This window comes from Papio anubis, chromosome 1, assembly GCF_008728515.1.
Source record: "Papio anubis isolate 15944 chromosome 1, Panubis1.0, whole genome shotgun sequence".
In the NCBI taxonomy this organism is placed as follows: Eukaryota; Metazoa; Chordata; class Mammalia; order Primates; family Cercopithecidae; genus Papio; species Papio anubis.
The window spans coordinates 201,845,203-201,864,205 of NC_044976.1; the positions used below are offsets into that span (position 1 = coordinate 201,845,203).

The 19,003-nt window shown below is 44.6% G+C and overlaps 1 long non-coding RNA gene across 1 annotated transcript; it reads right to left on the reverse strand.

Annotated features, from left to right (window-relative positions):
- Positions 1-14,516: 14,516 nt before the first annotated feature.
- On the reverse strand, positions 14,517-18,129 carry LOC103880737. Its single transcript, XR_641927.3, has 2 exons — positions 15,603-18,129; positions 14,517-14,876 (listed from the first exon to the last, which is right to left on the reverse strand). It is a non-coding gene; the product is annotated as an uncharacterized LOC103880737 (long non-coding RNA).
- Between the last annotated feature and the right edge of the window lie 874 nt (positions 18,130-19,003).

Sequence of the window (19,003 nt, forward strand, 5' to 3'; positions counted from 1 at the left end):
ACTTTGGGAGGCCGAGGTAGGTGGATCACAAGGTCAGGAGATCGAGACCATCCTGGCTAACATGGTGAAATCCCGTCTCTACTAAAAATACAAAAAATTAGCTGGGCGTGGTGGCGGGCGCCTGTAGTCCCAGCTATTAGGGAGGCTAAGGCAGGAAAATGGCATGAACCCGGGAGGTGGAGCTTGCAGTGAGCTGAGATCATACCACTGCACTCCAGCCTGGTCGACAGAGCGAGACTCCGTCTCAAAAAAAAGAAAAAAGAAAAAAAGAAGAGGAAGAAAGACCCAAACCAACATGCTCAGCCCCCTCCCATGTGATGCCCTGCACCACCTCAGGGTGCCACAGGGTCCCCACCAGCAAGAAGGTTCTTACCAGATGCAACCCCTTGACCCTGGACCTCTCAACCTCCATAATTGTAGCAAATGAATTTCTTCCCTGTATAACATTACCCAGTTTAAACTATTCTTTTATAAACATCAGAAAGCAAACTAAAACACCACCTACCCTGAGTTCAGAAGTTGGGAGAAATTGTTGGTAGTATTTTGACATTCACCAAATGTGAAATTCAGGGTGCACGACAAGGATTATAGATTACAAAAGAACTAATTACGGAGTTACGTACATAGGATACAGCCCCAGCACCCTATCTTTGTATCATACGTTGTATCTTACAAAGAGGCCTTACGACCTAGCACATCAGTTGGCCCAAATACTGGTGGAAGGCTTATTAAGCGCTCATGAATTGGTTTACGTGATTTATTTCATTGAATCATCACAGCAACATTGTGCAGTATGTATTGTTATTAACTGCTCCCCATTGCCCCTCTGCCCTATTTTACCGATGTGGGGTGTGAGGTGCAAGGAAGCTGGATGGTGCCACAGAGCCCGCAGTTGGTCACTGGTGGAGATGAGCGCCAGCACAGGCATAGTGAGTCCAGAATGAGTATTCCTCACCTGCACCGCCCACTGCCTCTTTATATGGCCCTGTCATCACATGACACAGACCAAGCTGTGCTGCAGAACCGTCCCTGTCTTTCCCTCCAACCACTGGCAGAGAATCCAATCTGACATTCTGACATTGCCCAGTCGTCTCGGTGTCCCCACACCAAGGAGAGTACCCTGCCCAAAGGAGCTCAGCAACTTGTTGCAAGGGTGAGGTTAGCAGGTAGCTTTTAACTACTCTCAGAAAAGTTTCTAGACAAGAGGTTTTATACCCCAGCACACCCAGGTCTTTACCATAAGCCACTGAAAGCACACACTGTGTCTGAGATGCTGCGTCTGAGATTCTCCAGAGGAGAGGGCATTGGTTATCTGCACGAGGTGTCAGGCCGTGGAAGTAAGGTTTCTATTTTATCATGATGTCTTTTAAGATACTAAGTCCAGGAATGCCTGTCTCAAATCCTATTGGGAAAAAAAAGGCAAGACATAAATACATTTCAATAGGGAAAGGAAACATCCAGGAACAGTTATGGAGAAACCCTGTCGTGTTATATGCTCCCTATGATGACTGCCCATGGCTATTGATTTTGTAACATAAAGTAGAATGCATCCCCAGTGTTTCTCCTTTTGAAGGGAGCAGACCTTTACAGCCAGTATCACACAGAGAGAAGCCTTGGTTCACAGCAGCCCATGTGTGTGTCTCATGTTTTCAAGCCAAGCCACACCATGGCCCCCAGAGTCCTCGTGTCCTGCACAGCTGAAGGAGCTGGAGTTGGCACAGCTGAGGGCACAGGTGAAGCCTTACCTGGCAAGACCAGCCCTCTATTCATTTCCTGCCTTGTGTGTGAGGTAGGAAGGGGATATGGTCACGCTGGCCCCATAGACTTGGGTCTACAGCCAGTTAACAGCTGTTCCCTTGAGAACCCACTCACCCAGAAGGAATAGCTCAGTCTGAGCATCAGCCTTCTGGTGCCCTAGCTTGTTTGTTCCCCTCCCCAGCTCTGAGTGGTGTTCAAGAGAGAGGAAAATGAGAAGCTGTTAAGCACTTGGGGAAAAGGCATACAGCCATCAGACTAGGGGCAAGGAGAACCATCAGAGTAGGGGACTAGGGATAGGGGTAAAGAGAGCTGTCAGACGAGGTACAGGAAGAGTCATTAGACCACCAGAGTAAGTAAGGAGAGCTGTGAGACTCAGGGCAGGGAGAGCCATCAGACTATTTTAGCTCAGTGCACAGATATGACCTCACTCTTAGATTATTCCAGCATACAGAAATAAGAACTTACCAAATGGTCATTAAGATGTAGTATATATCTTTAGGAAAGCCAGCTCTAAGTAGATAAATCTAGAAGTCAATTGAAAATATGATTTGATTTTTTAAAACTGCGCTTGGACATAATCTTTAAGGAGATATTTGAAACAGGTCGTTCTATATACCATTAGTTCTTCCACACCATTCTGTATCATGAAATGACAGAGAACCTGAAAGAGACACCTCTATCAAAGGCGCAGGCCCCAGCAAAACCCATGAAATCTAGGTGTAGGCAAATATCTGTGTTTATGCATATATATGTATGTATTTATACATAAAAAAGAATAAATTTATGGGATTTAAAACTTAACAAATACTAGTCTAGACAATTGAACTACACAGAGAGACAGAAAGTGTCTCTAAATTTTTCACAAATTTCTCGTTAAATTATTTAAGCTCAGCATCTCTGACTATGACTATGAGTCAAAATACCAGCTTGGTGCAAATTTCTTTGATGCAGGTTGGGAATCATCCTGCGAGACAATGTCTGTGAAGCTCTACAAATTCCCTCTAAATCAAATATACTTATTTATTGGTAATATTCGCAGGAAATGAAATTCTTTTCAAAACCAAAAGTGACTGGTGTTTCCTGTTTACCCAGCTGCTGTATATCCATTCTTCAGAGTATCTTCATCTAGATTACATTAAGAAGTTGTCTCCAAACCCATCAACCATTCCCCACTAACTGTGTTTCATGAGTTCCGAATTTGAGGAGAATCAGTGGGATACCATTTGCGTCATTTGCAAAGGCAGCATGCTTTGACCACCTCTGCTCCAGGCCTTCCCCTGAAGCCATGAGACACCCTTCTTTCTCCAGTGGAATGGGACATAACTATCGCACTTGGCTTTCTATCCTCTTCCTCATCCAATCCCTGCCCCTGCCCACCTGATTGTCCAGGACACGCAGAGTTGTCGAGGAACCCTGCCCCTCCTTGAGTCTGTGTGACATAGGATAAGAGAATGTAGCTTTTGCCTGAGAAGTGTCTGGAGCACTCAGTGGCTTCCTTTAGCACTTGGCAGTGTTAAGCATCACAGTGAAGAGTCAGAGAAATGGCCTGTGTGATGGAAGCCACTCTCATGCATGTGCCTATCTCTGTTAGAGATCAGGGCATGCTTGAGTTAGAGATCAAGGCCTGCTCAATGCCAGGAAGTATATAGCAGATATAAAGCAGCATATTGGATACCAAGCCATCAGTGAGGCAGCCGTTGTGGGCAGGTGAAGCCATCATCAAAATTCAGAATAACTAGGAGACTTGCAGTTTGGGTTTTTTGTTTTCATTTTTAATTTTTTTGTAGAGACAGGGTCTTGCTTTGTTGCCTAGTCTGGTCTCAAACTCCTCAGTTCAAGCAATCCTCCTGCTTCAGCCTCCCAAAATGCTTGGATTTACAGGTGTAAGCCACCATGTCCAGCTGACTTCCAGTTTTGTGTAATTGTTTTGAAACAACTGTGTGGGCATTCGTTATTAGGATTGGTTTGTTGCTTTGTTTTTCCAAACTATCTTCTCACCTTCAATTATACCTTCCAACTAAGTCTCTTTCCAAGAACCAAGAGATTTCCTAGCCATCTCTTGAAGGGATCAACTTTTTCTTACAAAGATGGAGGGAACTGTTATTGGTCTCATCTTGCATGTATCACAGCCCCAGCCCTGGAGGAGAATGTGCCAACAGGACACTGTTATGAGGCAGGGTCTGCCTGATCAGCTCCTCACTATGACCAGCTGCCTTACTCCTTCAAATTTATTTCTAGAGGAATTTGAAAGTCGACATGCTGGGAAATGGCATGGTTAATCCCTCTTCAGTTCCAGCCGGCCTAACTAACTCTACCTCCAGCTATACCCCCAGTCCCTCCATACTCTGGTCAGTTTCATTCCCACCTCCTTGCATCTTTTTATGATATTTCTTTCCCCTTCTCCTGGCATATCTGTTCTTCATCTTCTGCCCATTTTTCAGGGCCCAAGGGAAGGCCAGCTTCCACTTGCATACATTCCTCGGCTTCTCTGGTCTACAGACATGCTGCTCTCGACTCCATAAACACCTATGCTCTGCGTTGCTCATTCTTGTACTTCATTATGGGCAGCCCTGCAGGCTTTGACTTATTTTTTGTCCATTTGAACATCTACAACTGAGAAGGGACACTGAGGAAGCCCTGGACAAATATCTATCTGAATTATTTTTGAGTTAATGGAAATCATCTACAGGTCTTGTCTGTACAAATGGTCTGTAGGCAAAGTGAATACCAGAGTTGTACATTCTTGAAGGCAAAGTTTCTGTCTGCTTCATCTTTGAAACTCCCAGAGTATCTAGTCTTGACTCAAGAGTCAGTTGACATTGCATATAATTTAATACTTACCATCATTGATTTCAATACTTAACTGAAACTCAACCTTGAGAATTTCCTCTTCTACAGAACAAATCCCATTTCAGATTCCTCATTTAGTGCCTCCCCTGAAATATGGGGATGATAATGCTACTTAACCTCATAGAGTTTTAGAGTGGATTACATAAATTCTACATGTAAAATACTCAGTAAAATGCAAGGCATGGCACAAAGTAAGTACTCAGTCAATTTAACTAGTATTATTGTTATTCCTTCTGATTCTTGGTTGACTTCTTATAACAAACTACCTGCCTAATCTCCCTGTTTCATATTTCTATTCAACTGAGGACTTTTTGTTTGTCTTTTGTTTTATTTTTTATAAATTTTAGGCTCAAGCAATCCTCCTACATCAGCCTGCTCAGTAGCTGGGATTGCAGGCACAAGTCATAGTGCCCACAACTGAAGTTTGATTGTGCATTATCTAAGTCAATAAAAGGACATGCATACTGTATTAGTCCATTCTCACACTGCTATGAAGACATACCTGAGACTGAGTAATTTATAAAGAAAAGAGGTTTAATCAGCTCACAGTTCTGTGGGCTGTACAGGCATCGCCTTCTGGGGAGACCTCAGGAAACTTACAGTCATGAAGGAATGCAAAGGAAAAGCAAGGACATCCTCACTGGCCAACAGGAGAGAGTGGTGGGAGGTGCTACACACTTTCAAACAACCAGATCTCGTGACAACTCTATCATGAGAGAGCACTAGGGGGATGGTGATAAACCATTAGAACCCACCCATGTGATCCAATCACCTCCCACCAGGCCCCACCTCCAACAGTGGAAATTACAATTCAACATGAGATTTGGGTGGGGACACAGAGCCAAACCATGTCACATAATTTAGAAATTTTGTGTTTAATCATTCTTCTAGGAGTGTTTAAAAATGGAAGTTTTGAGAGTGTATCAGATCTCTGAAGACCAGAGAGCTTAGTGGGATCTTTGAGGGTGTTCAGATGCAAGTGTTCTTTATTTACTTGGCTTAAGAACCTAAGCCTTTGATTCTTGGACACCCTGTGGATCCTTTAAGTTGTGAATGGTACTCTTACTCCTAATGTCATCATCAAATATGGTGTCCTGCCTTCTGAACTTCCTGTCACGAGGCAGTATGGCTTGGTAATTTTAAGCTGTATTTTGGCACCAGCTGGCCATTCCATTTTGTTCCCTTCCAGTAGAGCTAGAGAATAAGAATATTGCTCTTTGATGGACAATTATCATTTGTCCAGACACATTCAACTACACGACTCTGTGGAAAAACTTGAGGCCACGTTCAAAACAAGGACAATTATCTCACTGTTGGATTGGATGTAATAGACCCAGTGGGAGTCTTAGGCCTGAGTCATTTAACACAGGGCTCTTCACTGGGACATTTTATATTTCAAGGCAGACGGACCTAGACGTAGACACATCTATGAATGGACAAAGGCCCTTGACTGAGGGATGTGGTTTCTCCAATTGCCTTTCTGGATAACTTGCTTTGGATCTCTAGAGCCCTGGAGCACACACCTGTAAAACCAAGGCCGACTGCTCAGGTGTCACCCTTCACCGAGGCTGATATGTGGAAGGACAGGGAGGAGCAGGAGCCCTGTGGAAAAAGGACAGCTGAGAAGACATAATTACATAGGAATTCGTCTTTTAAAAAACAAAATTATTTTCTGTGTTTGAATGTTTATAATCCTTGTTTACCCCACAAAGAGTTTAGTAAAAGAGGAAACAGATCCATATGAAATCCTGATTTCCACGTCCCAACCTCAGCCACATCAGTCCTAATTTGCTGGCGAGGAAGGGCCATGAATAATGAAGCTGGCCAGCCCTTGCTTAGGTCTCAAGCTGGCTTCCCAGATAGAAAGAAAGGGGAAAGAGGGAGCTGAACCAAGGATGGGCTGCGGGCTTTCTAATGGTCTTGTTGCCTACAGGATTAGGCTCTGCCACCTAACCTGAGTGTTTCTTTTTAATTACTGTGGGACCATGGTGAGAGCAATGCTGTGTTGTTCTATGGCTGCTGAGGCAACTGCGGCTCCCTGTCGGGTGAGGAGAGGCAGGAGACAGGTGGAAGGGGCCGGCCAGCCGTGCCCATGCAGCTGGAGCTTTGGTTGTCCTTTGAAAAACTCCTGCGGCATCTTCAGAATAGAATACAATACTGAGAACTCCTGGCTGAGTTGGAAACACCGGATCAGGGTATCTGGACACAGGGAAAAGCCTGCATCGTTGGGGTCTTGGAAGGGATCTTGCCTGGGAAAGGGGTAGTGGATGGATAGTGTATAATTCACCCAAAGTCCAAGTCAGCTGGAGCCGGCGCTGGGGTGAGAATACTGGTGATAGTTAATAACAAGCAAAGTCCCAGAGGATGACACCATCTGCAGCTGAGCTGATGAATTAAAGTCTAAGCAGTAGTGTCAGGGGCTGGAGAGAACATTCTGCAAATGAGGCTGATAGGGAAGCATACTAAGGGAATATACCTTCCTTGTTATAATTGCTCCACTCTCAAAGGCATTCCAGTCCAAGCCTGCTTGGCTGTCAGAGCTTAGAGAACCAAGGACAGAGCGGAGCAGTGCAGACTGTAGTCTGTGAGTCTTCTCCTGACACAGCTAGAAGCAGGAGAATTTCTTTCCACCTTGGGCCTGTCAGTCAAGACTGGGGTGGGGTTCTGATTTTGCCTTGTAAAAGCTACATGACTTTGGAAGAGACTACTTAACCTCTCTGGGCCTCATTCTTATTTCCAAAATTGGGGTAATAATATCTGCCTCACAGGATTGTTGGGAGATTCATGTGAGATGTGTGTAATACAATCAAAGCTATTTCGGTTTCAAAAAAACAGGGCTCCCACGTTTAGGCAAAATGGGGGATATTGTATAAGGATGCTAGAGGATCTTATAAAAACTATTTGAAGGAAGGCGGTGTGCCCCTTCACATGGGGGAATAATATAAAATATAATTTAATTATTTTTCTTTTATTATTTTATTTTATTTTTAATAAAGGATATATTTTATTTATAAATTATTTTAATTTATTCTGTCCCAGAACCGGCAGCTTGCATGCTGCAAGGAAATTTCTCTTCATTCCTTACCTCTGTGCTTGGAGGTTTTAGCCTTTTTCTGGAGACTGACTTCTTCCATGTGTCAGAGACCAAAGCCAGTGACAACTCCCAACTTTCATATCCCCTGTTTTAACAACAGAGAGAACTGGTTCTGCTCCCAAAAACCTTAGGGAAGACATCCTACTGGCCTATCTGAGTTTATGTGACCAATTCTTGCCCAACCACCTGTGGCTAAGGGAACAGGACCTGTAAAGTATGACTGCTCTCACAGGAACCACAGGGTGCAGCTGGAGGGGGACGATATCTCAGAAGATGGTGGGTGGACAGATAATAGTGTCCCACCCAGGTTTGTTGTTGTTGTTGTTGTTGTTTTGAGATGGAGTCTCACTCTGTCATCCAGGCTGGAATGTAGTGGTGCAATCTCAGCTCACTGCAACCTCTGTCTCCCGGGTTCAAGTGATTCTTGTGCCTCAGCCTCCCAAATAGCTGGGATTACAGGCGCTCACCTAATCCCGCCACGCCCAGGTAATTTTTGTATTTTTAGTAGAGACAGGGTTTCACCACGTTGGCCAGCCTGGTCTCGAACTCCTGACCTCAGGTGATCCACCCACCTCAGCCTCCCAAAGTACTGGGATTACAGGCATGAGCCACCATGCCTGGCCCCACCCAGGGCTTTGTGAATTGTAAAGAACACTTGCTGGCCAGCCGTGGTGGCTCACGCTTATAATCTCAGTGCATTGGGAGGCTGTGATAGGAGGATTGCTGGAGGTCAGGAGTTCAAGACCAGCCTGGGCAATATAGCAAGACCACGTCTCTACAATAAGTAAATGAATAATAATAAAGGGCACTTCAACTGGGACGTCTTGGCAATGGCTGCTAGACAAACATGCTCAGTGTACAGTCTTAGATGCCCAGTGTCTCTAAGTTGTGGTCTCTACGTTGTGGTCCTACGAAAGATGTCCATTCCCTGCACTTCTGGACTCCTGCTTTAAACAGCGACTTTGTGCTCCCCGAACTGTGCCTTAGTTCTAGTTTAATGGTAATACCCCTAGGAAAGAAGTAGAAAGAAATCTATACTTGCAAGATCAAAGTTTGAACTGACACATTGAACTAAACAACAATCAGAAAAGATGGTTTTTTTCTGTGCTTAAATGGGAAGAAAATTAACTTGTTGATAGACTATACCACTCTGCAGCCAGACTCCTGAGAGTCCCAAGTCTGAGTGATTTAGCACAGGAAAATGTATGGTTTATAATCTGGCACTGCTGCTCCCATTCGCAGACCTTTGTCTACCATGAAATAAAGGGTCTGTTGTGCAAGTGGAGAAAGGAGGTGATAGGGCCACCTGCCGCAGAGGGGGCTGGGTTGAGGAAAGACACCTTCTGACTTCAATTAAGGCTTCAGGTCCCAGAAGCCACTTCTTCCACAGTACATTGGGGTTTTTCATGTCTCCCCACTTTTAACCCTTCAGCTAGCAGGGAGAGGTTCCCCTGAGCACCCAGCTTGTACATTGGCTTCTGGGTTGGGAGTCCCCCAAGCCCAGCACTGGTCACACTGACCAGGCAGTGTAAACTTTTGCCTGTGTTTCCTCTGGATTAGGCTTGGCCTTCCCTAGCAATCAATCCTTCACAATTTAATAACTGACTGGAGTTGGGGAACAATTTAGAATGCTGATTCCTTCTTCATTTGCATCTGATAGTCACTCTGGATGTTAAAACTGAGTAGTTACGTCCAAAGGCCAAAATCAGCTGAATTAAAATCTATGATTATGCTTATCCAATCCTCATTTATATCTAAATCCTGTGCAGAGACAATGTATATTGTGAAGGCCCCAGTTAAGGCAGAACAGAAACTGGGCTTTAACTCGTCAGTTCTGGCAATTCAGCTTATAGAGGAATTTGATAGAACTCGGCCACCTACAACCTTGGTCAATGTTTTACAATGAGCTCTGTCATTATGCCATTCTAATTCCTGCCTTTTCAGACAACAGGAAATGGGGTTAGTACCAAGGGACAGCGAGGTGCCGTGACCTTGACACCTGTTCAGCAGGAAGTGGACTGAAACAGGAATTCAGAATTTCAAGCACCTGTCTTCACCCGACCACTCCCATCTGGGCAAAAAGCTGCCCATAGAAGATTGTCTGGAGTTTCCTTGACTTTATGTGATTCCTGATTTTTAAAAAGAGACAGAGAGAGAGGGAGAAGTATGTGAAGCCCAGAGAGAAGCAGGTAGCAACATCTTAGAGGAAGCAGCAGCCAGGGCTTGGCTAAGACAGGAGACAGCAGGAGCATGGGGCAGGGCATAAGGCACAGGAGCAAGAAGTGAAGCTGCCATGGCACCGGGAAAGGCCCTGCAGCATGGGAAAGGCTCTATCTTAGCTCAGAAACGGCTGGCACTAGACTGGCAGCTTTAACTCTGACTCTATTACAGGTCTAACTCTTGCTACCTATGTCTTTCCAACACAGTCACTTTGCTAATCTGTGACTCAGTTTACCTCTGCAATTTGGCCTACTCATTACTCTGGACCTTACTGTGAAGTTCCAAAGTTCTCCAGGTAGCAGGCATCCCAGACAACATCATAATTATGACTTTTCTGCATTTTCTCCTCAGTGGATGTCTTAAAGATTATGTATTGATCTAAAAAGGAGTCGCTAAGCTCACGTCAAAATTAGGGTCATCTATGTTAAAATATGAATAGTAACTGGGATTCAATACATTTGGTTTTAAGATTTAAATAGGTACTCTAAAACTTAGAAGACATGATGATGGTTAGGAGAAGACACTATCTGCCAGGGCTCAGTCACATATGGGTGAGAAATTCCTACACAATAAATGCACAATAAATGCAACCTCTGTCTCCCGGGTTCAAGTGATTCTTGTGCCTCACCTCCCAAACAGCTGGGATTACAGGCGCTCACCTAATCCCGCCATGCCCAGGTAATTTTTGTATTTTTAGTAGAGACAGGGTTTCACCACGTGAAAAGACAGGACGTATGAGAAACAGACAACCAGAGAACAACATTAACACATCCATCACTTCAGGACGTCATGTCATTTCTGCTACTCAACGTCAAGATCCACTGTGAATTTTACAAGGCCTGAGACCATGTAATGGAGGGCCATACACCATATGTAAAAATGTTTATACTTTTTAAATTCAGTTAACAAACTGAAATATTAAATAAGTTTTCCCCCATATTTGACAATTTTTTCTTTCAAGATGGCCTGGTCTTAGAAGAAAACATAGGCATGATCTTAGATCAGGCAATGGTTTCTCAGATATGATACCAAAAGCACAAACAACACAAGAAAAAAATAGGTAAATTGCACATTATCAGAATTAAAAACGTTTGTGCTTCAAAGGACACCATCAAAAAAGCGAAAAGATAACTCACAGAATGGGAGAAAATATTTGCAAATCATATACTAGGTAAGAATCTAGTATCCAGAATATATACAAAACTCCCACAACTCAACAATTAAAGCTTAACCCAGTTTTTTACATGGGCAAAGGATTGGAATAGATACTACTACAAAGAAAATATTCAAATTACCGAAAAGCACATGAAAAAGTGCTCAGCATCGTTGGTCATTAAGGCAATGCAAACAAAACCACAGTGAGATACCATTGCATATCCAGTACGATAGTTTCAATCAAAATGACAGAGAATAACCAGGGCTGGCCAGGATGTAGAGAAACTGAACCCCTTACACATTGCTGGTAGGAATGAAAAGTATGGCACAGTCACTTTGGAAAAGAGTCTAGCAGTTCTTCAAAAGCTAAACTTAGAATTACCATGACCCAGTCATTCTACTCCTAGGTATGTACCCAAGATAAATGAAAACATGTGTTCATCTAAAAATTAATGAACATTCACAGTAGCATTGTTCATAATTGCCAAAAAGTGGTAATAACCCAAATGTCCAATTAAGGAGTGGATAAAGAAAATGTGGTACAGTGGAGTATTATTCAGCCACTGTTAAAGTATTGATACATGTTACAATGCGAATGAATCTTAAAAACATTATGCTGAGTGAAAGAAACCAGACCCAAAATATAACACATTGTATGACTCCTTTTGTATGAAATGTCCAGAATAGGCAAATCTATAAAGATGGAAAGATTGCCAGGAGGGTGAGTACTAATTGGTGTGGGTTATTTTTTAGCGGGATGGTGATGAAATGTTATGGAATTCAATAGTCATTATAGTTGTACAATCTTGTGAATATACTAAAAAGTATTGAATTGGACACTTCAAAAGGGTAAATTTTATGGTATGTGAGTTAAGTCCCAACTTTAAAATGACTTGGAAGATCAGGTTCAAATTTAGAATTTTCATCCTTCCCGTCCCCTGGCCACCAGCCCCAGTTCTTTTCCCACACTTGGCTCTTCCTGCCTCACGAGTGTGCTCCCATGCCCCCATGTGAACTCCCCTGCCTTCATGGCCAGGCTCTGTCTACACCCCCAAAGCAGCCACCCTCAGCTCCTCTCACACCTGGAGGTGAGCACTCAGGCAGCAGAACCTGGCCAGGAAGATATTCCTGAGAATGAGGTCCAGGCAGGCCATAAAAGTGGACATTTGAGCAGGGAATTCTGCAGGGTGGTGCTGGTGGGAGCTGGCACAGGGTCCCCCAGGCTGTTCTTTTGGCCTTACAGATGCCTTCCCTGTGCAGAGGGCACAGTTGGAGGATGGCCCCAGAGAGGCTTTCTGGAGTGTGTCAGGAGATCACTCCTGCCCAACTGGCTGTGGAGGAGTGAGGGCAGTGTCTGTGCACTTAATAATATGGCAGCAAGGGAAGTGGCTGATACGTAGTTCTTAGAAACGATGGATCAGGGAGGGCAGCCACTCTCCAAGACAGTCTATAGCAGTGACGCCTGAAGGACAGAGCAAAGCACGTCCTGAAGCTCTGGAAGAAGGAAGAAGCATCCTTGCAAATAAACTGGGAGCACCCAATGACTCAAGAGGGCAGGCCCGGAGCGGCAGCAAGGAGGTGGTAGACAGAAGGCCTAAGGCTGAAAGGCATGGCTAGAGCTTTGCGGGAAAATAGAGGGATGTGAGCCTGGGCCTCTGGATTTAAAACATGTGGCATTTGCCTCTGGTCATGTTGGTTCCCTGGGGACACCATCCTTCGACACCTCCTCTTGCTTTCACAGACGTCCTTCGTACCTGCTGCCTGATAAAAGGTTCAGACAGCAGTCAGTTTCCCTGATGAGATAGGAACTGGTGAATGAGATTGAGGTCAGAGGTAGGACACCCCATCAACACAGCCTGTGCGCTTGCAGCAGGCGTGATGGCAATCACTTTCTAGAGCATTGCAGACTTGTTATGTTGAGTAGAAGACTTAGGGAGAAAAGAGATAAGAGAAACCTCCTGCCCGGGGTATCATTTTCTCCCCACTTGTGCAGAGCATGAGGCTGGAGAGGCAGTGCAATTGTAAACTTCAGCGTGGCCCCTGTGTAATAGGAAATGTGTTTGCTGGGCCTGGGAGGGGCAGACCCCAGGAGGACCACGGCAGCTCTCCCTGTTAAAGAGGAGCCCAGCATTGTCCCAGAGGATGGACGGCTCAGTGCTTTCGCTCTGCTTTCTGTCTACTTTTGCAGCCACTGAGCTGGCCAGAGAAAGAGCAAGCTGAACGACCATCAGAGGTTTGTCTTTGGCTCCATTGCTAAGAGGAGCAGCCTGGAAATGCTCCAAACCACTGAATGGAGTGGACTACTCCTCTGTGTTGGATGCCCAGCTTGTCTTCCATCCTAATGGTGTGGTCTTCCATTGACGTTGATGATTCATGAGATGCACTTTAGCATCTGACCATCCTCAGTTTGGATTCCAGTCATGTGTCTTAGCCTCAATTTCTTTATCCTTAAAAGCAAGAGCTTTAAGTGTGATTCTACATGTAAATCTCTTAGCATCCTCTCTGGGACACATTAAATGCTGGGAAATTGATGATGAGTATGACTGATTGAATGGGGCTGGGGTTCTTTGGTGCAGTCCTTGCTGGATGGCCGCAAGCAAAGGGGAAGGAATGAGGGGCTTCCCAAATCTCATCCACTGGAAATGTGCTGGCTGTAATTATTTGCTGACAGAAAAGTTTACTTTTCAAAGGAAAAAGTAATCCTTTCTTTCAAGTATAAATAAGATTCTGAAGCTGGGGAGGTGGATTTTAAAGTATCGGCTTTGAAGAGTGGTTTCCAAGTATTTATTTCTAAATAATGAGTTAAAACTCTAATCACTCAATGAGTTCTGAAAAGACCTGGAATGGGGGAGTGCTATAGAGTCATTGCTTTAAAAAGCTTTCTTGTCCAAGTATTTTTGCCTTTAAGGCTTTGTGAAAGCATCAAACCCTCTCCTCTTCCTTCCCCCCTCCTCTCCCGCCCCCCTTGCTAGCTTTGGAAATGTTGCAGCTCAGCTCTGGGCTGCCCACCAATACCCAACACCTGCCACCTACCCTCTCAACACCCCCTACACCCTACAATAGAAGCGGAAGGTGATCTTGGGTTTTCTGGCTACAATGCCTTATGCAGGGCAGAAATAGAGGAATGTAAGAGTGAGATTAACCCACATTCAGCTTTGCCACTAAATATCAGGAAAAGGTTCCCCCTCCCTTCTAGGTCTGTTACCCTTGGCCTTTTTGTGTCCATGCAGAGCAAAGACACCTGCAATTGGAGGTGGGGGTGGAGAGGACACTACAGAAAATTCCAGAATTCAGATAGTTTCACGTTTTGCTATTATTTCAAAACTGCTATCTCCCATTCAAATGTTGGGCCAATTGCTATTTTTGTAGCACTTAGCATGAAATGGGAATGATAAATTGTTTGGTGCCAGGGACATGAAATAAAGAAGGACAATGAAGGTAAAAATACTGCTGCTGTGATTTATGGAGCTTCTTGATGCTTTTTTTCTCCTTCCTATGGATATTCTTCCAACTCGATCTCCCTGATCTCCAATCTTGTTTCTCACTTCCAGCACTCAGTCTTCCCTTTCCCTTTTCAGGTTTGTTTTATAATAAATAATTTTCCCTCCAATGGCATGCTCTTAACAAGCCAATGGTGATTCATTTAGCCAAATTTCTCCAGCACCTTCCATGCATCGAGCACTATGTGGGAATCAAAGATGAGGCAACGTTAACCATCCAGGGCTAGGTAGTCCATCCAGGCGCAGGGGACACAGGCTGTGTAAGAGGCCTGGGATCCAGGTTGGAAGCTCCCTTACTCCTACCCGAAGCAAGAGGATGCAAGCACAAACAAAAGCTGAGTTAGCATTGGACCAGACTTCCCAAGAACCCCTCAGGTGGCTGGAGTAAATCATCCTGTCTTAGTAGGGGATCATCAGTCCAGCACCCTGCAAAGGCTATTTGGGAGTAGAGAAGTGTCTTCGGAAACCAGGCTACCTGGGTTTGAATCTCACCTCTGCCGCATGCCAAGTGGGTGACCTGGGGTTCAACCTTACTTATGTCCCTAAATTCCAGATTTCTCCTCAATAAAATGGAAATGATAACAGTACCCATCTCACAGAGTAACTGTGAAAATTATTGGAAATACTATGTGGAAAGTGCTTCATAAAATTGGCTGCTATAATAATAACAACAACAAGAATGTTGTTATAACAGTAAAAAATAACTCAGGCCCAATCCAGGATGAGGTCTGTGGTCCAGAATGCTTTCCAGGAGGAGAGAATTTTGGAAAGATTTCAGTTAGCATAGACCTTAGAATTAGAGACAGTGGAGCAAGTGTCACCCTAGGGAGAAAAGGAAGCAAGGGGACCACTAGATTTGGGTGAGGAAGTCAGGCCATTTGGCTGATGGACGAGTGTGCAGATGTGGGTATTCTATTCCCAGAATGGTTGTAAGATTGGACCAGACACTGAGCACATGACTAGAAGACAGACACTTAAGCCAGTGGCCCAGGCAGAAGGACCAGATAAACTAACGAGCTACTCACAGCGGTCTGGAGCAGGGAGGCCAAGCTGGCTGCTCAGTGTTCAAAGGCACTGCCAAGAAGCATGAACAGAAGACAAGGCCATGGCTCCCGTTCTGCAGTGCCCTGGGTGGGGCTCTCATTGGACCAGGGTCAGGGAGAAGCTATATCTGCCGGTGTTGAGTGGCATCACAATGGCTAGGGAAGAAGCAGTTGAGGCAAGCCAGGGCTTAGTCATAGTCAACAAATGCATCCAGCAGAGACCCTACTCTCAGGATGTGTCCATTCCACGGAGAAGACAGAAACTAAACAAAGTCATCATTTACAAGAAACCACCAGACTCTCTCCCTTGTGAAAATCCATAGTGTCTTAAATTGGTGACCTGATAACATTAGGAAGGCTGTATAGCAGCCATTTACCAGTCAAGTGACCTTGGCAAGGTCCTGGACCTCTCTGCACTTGCATTCCTTTGTCTGTGAAATCCGGAGGATAGCAGTAGCCACACTGTTTTTAAAAGGACTAGATAGGAGAGTAAACTGCTTGGCACACAGATTATTGAAACCAATTAAATAAAAGAGAACTGCTTCACTCCTTCAACCAGTCATTAATTTTTTTGAATAAATATTTACTGAAAAATATTTATTAGAGTAGCCCTACTCTATGCTTGTCACTGTTCCAGGGTCTAATAAACTAGTGTCAGACAAAAGAAACAAAGTTGGCATGGGGCATGTATGCCAATGGGAGAGACACAAACACGATACAATGACGGGTACCAGCAAGTTGTCTGAGTAAAAGCAAAGCCAGGTAAGGCAGTGAAGAAGGACCTGGCAACAGTCTCTGCAAAACAAAATGTAAGCAGAGACCAGAACAAAGTGAGCATCCAAGCCATGCTGATTGCTAGGGGAAAGCCTTCTAGGCAGAAGGAACAGCAAAAGCAGAAAACCCGAGGGGAGACAATGTGGGTTAGGAACAGCTAAGAGACATTGAAGCCGTCTTCACAGGGTAAACAAGAATTCTGGACAGAAATAGAGTTATAACGAAGCATTAATCAGGCTGCACTTTAACCCATTTCCTTGTAATCAAAAGTCATAAAGCATTAGATATTGACCATTCAAATCCCCATTGTTCCTAGCGATAAAATTCCTGACATTAGAATTAGAAGGTTTTTGTTTAAGAATTGCTTAAGCAGATCCTGAATTTCAGCAGAACAGCTGGCAACTACCAGTTTAAAGACTTTCACAGGGGAACTGAAGCAGCACGAGAATACAGTTTCTTCATCTCCTTTTCCCATGACTTCACCTTGCACTCTTTGACCAATCAACAATCTCCACACTTTGGTCCACTCCAAAACTTGTAAAAACCCTAACCCCAAATTCCTGGAGGAGACAAATTTGAGGCTTCTTCTCGTCTCCTCGTTTGGTGGCCCTACCATTAAATTTCTTCGTCTGCTGCAACCCAGGGTCTCATTGTATTGACCTGCTGTGTGCACTGGACAATGAACCTATTATAGTTACAGCACGTGGGGCTGGAAGTGGGGAACAAGAGAGTGATAAATGAAGTCAAAGGTGGCTGGGCCATATCTGTTTTCATTCTCATGGCAGTGGGAAGTCACTGGAAGATTTGAACAGGGAGAATGCCATGAACAGACTCTTTGAAAGCTCACTTTGGCTTCTGTGTAGGAAATAAACCACTGAGAGGAAAAGTAAATGAGACAAACCAGTTAGTCACTCACAGCAGCAGTCAAGACTTAAGATGATTGTGGCCCAACCGGGGTGGTTGCAGTGGAGGTGGTGAGGCGTGGGTAAATTCAGAATATATTTAGAGTGAGGACTCAACAGGGAATATTGATAGATAAAAGCAAAAAAGAACCAGAGAAGCATGGCTCTGTAATTTATTATGCAAACCAAGAATTTTTGGCAGTTAAAGGGGATGTTAAAGACTGACAGTGCAAATTGGGATACACAGTCACCTTAATCAGGGAGTTTTATTGTTGTTGTTTAACTGGGAAGACGCTATGGCAGTTTCCTGAGATGAAGAACAGGGGAGGAAGAATAGTAGCGGAGGCCAGGGGGTTGGGGAATCAAATAATTTGTATAGTGTAAAGTTTAAGATGCCTACTAGACACAGTTTAAGTGTTCGTCAGAAGTTCACGAAGAGGTGGTGTCACACATTCGGAATTTATGATTCTGACAAAAGTTTTATGTAAATGGAGACAAGAAAAGCCCCAAGGACAGAACTTGGGGAACTTCCAACATTCCGAGGTCAGGAAAGGGAGAGGAATCCAGAAAAATGATGCTGCAAAGAAGTAGGTAAAGTAGAAGAAAACCAAGACGGTGGAATGTTCCAGAAACCAACTTAAAAAAAAAATCAGAAAAGAAAAAGACTCGAGAATCAACTATGGGATATATGTGTGTGAAGATTGCTGGTAACGTTGGTCATGACTTCAGGACACTGGTGGGGACAACAACCTCATACAAGTGGGTTCAAAAGAGAATGAGAGAACAGTGAATATAGAGAATTTCTCCAGGGTGATTCAGTGGGGGCAGTTGCTGGAAAGGACCTTTTTTTTTTTTTTTTTTTTTTTTTTTGAGACAGAGTCTCGCTCTGTCGCCCAGGCTAGAGTGTAGTGGCACAATCTCGGCTCACTGGAAGCTCCGCTTCCCAGGTTCACACCTTTCTCCTGCTTCAGCCTCCCTCAGCTGGGACTACAGGCGCCCGCCAGCACGCCTGGCTAATTTTTTGTATTTTTAGTAGAGACAGGGTTTCACCATGTTAGCCAGGATGGTCTCGATCTCCTGACCTCGTGATCCACCCGCCTCAGCCTCCCAAAGTGCTGGGATTACAGGTGTGAGCCACCGCACCCGGCCCAGGAGCTCTTTTTAAAGACTGGAGAAAGGACAGGGATTGTCTGCTGATGGGAATGGGACAGCAGGTGGGAGAGCTTTGATGCAGGAGAGAGAAGAAGTGATTGCATAAGCAAAGAGCAGGCCAGAGGGGACAGGAACCAGTGCACACGCTCGGGGCCTGGCTTCAAGAGGGGCAGGCACAGCTGTCCACCAGGCAGGGTACACCATCAGAGACAGGCAAATTGGTGGATGTGGCTATACAGTGACGTTTTCTTCCAATTGTGTCTACATGCTCAGTAAAATAGGAAGCAAGATCATTGGCTGAGAATAAAGGTGGGAAAAGGGTGTTAGAGGTTGAAAGAGAGAACAGAAGGTCCCACAGTGTGAGAAGGTGAGTTGACTGGCGGCTGGGTTGCTCGACAGCCCTGAGGGATCCATCTTGATGTCTGGTCGTAAACTTGAGTTGATTCCAGTTTATCCAGTTATTCTTTCACTCTGGCCTAGTCAGCCACTCAGATGCAGACTCTGTACATCTGAATTTAACTGGTTTATTCAAGGGTTCTATGATAGAACGACATG